Source organism: Eulemur rufifrons, chromosome 8 (genome assembly GCF_041146395.1).
Source record: "Eulemur rufifrons isolate Redbay chromosome 8, OSU_ERuf_1, whole genome shotgun sequence".
NCBI classification, from domain to species: Eukaryota; Metazoa; Chordata; class Mammalia; order Primates; family Lemuridae; genus Eulemur; species Eulemur rufifrons.
In genome coordinates, this window is record NC_090990.1 from 8,184,346 (window position 1) to 8,185,261 (window position 916).

A 916-nucleotide genomic window follows, 5' to 3' on the forward strand; every position below is an offset into this window, starting at 1 on the left:
GCAGCTCCCGGTGCTCTGCCCCTTCCAGGTGACCCCAGGGATGTAGACTGGGGGCCCAGTCCCAGTCACCCTTCCAGGACAAGAGGAAACAACTCCTGGTGGGGGTCGGGAGAGGGAAACTTAGAACTTAGATTTTTCTTCTGCTCAGAACTCCTGCAGTGAAGCCCTATAGGATTTCAGTTTTTACTTCACTGGTGTTTCAGAAAAACTGCAAGGAAAAGGGTGGTAAGAGGAAGACACACTATAAACTCTGGGGACGGGGACATTTTCTTGAAAGTAACAAGTAGCCTCAGATCTACAGTTCCTGAGCCAGTGACCAAGTGACCATGTCCTTTGCTGGGACACTCTAGGGGTCTGGACACTTCCATATGACCAACACCAAAGACCCCAAGAGAGCCATGGAATCCACGCTGGCGACATCTGGTTCTGCCACAGGCCCGGTCACATTCTCCCACGTCTTTGGTCAGCAGTGCCAACTTATGGAAGCAGGTAGGAAGCATGTGGTGTGATGTGCCCAGAGAATGGGTGGTGGGGGTGCCATCAGGGGTCACCGACAGTGGAGATCTGTGTGTGTGTCTGTCTGTCTCCCTGCCTGCCTCATCCTTCTTGATGTAATTTGGGATGTGAGACTCAGCCAGTGACATGATTGCCTGGCATTTATCACTTTAAACAATAAAGTTTTTAGGACTTGCCATGAGACTGAATGTGCCACTTGGGCATGATGAGTGAGGGTCCCTGTTTGTCTTTCATCATTGACTTTCTCCATGGCCTCCTGGAGGATGAGGGAGGGATCTGATGATGTGGTGATTGTGGCCATCTTTTGGGGGCAGGTGCCAATCCCAGACTAGTTGCCTCTCTGTCACCTTGCCTCTCTCTGCCCCTAGGGGCGGTGTTTCATCCGTGCCTCAGCAGCCAC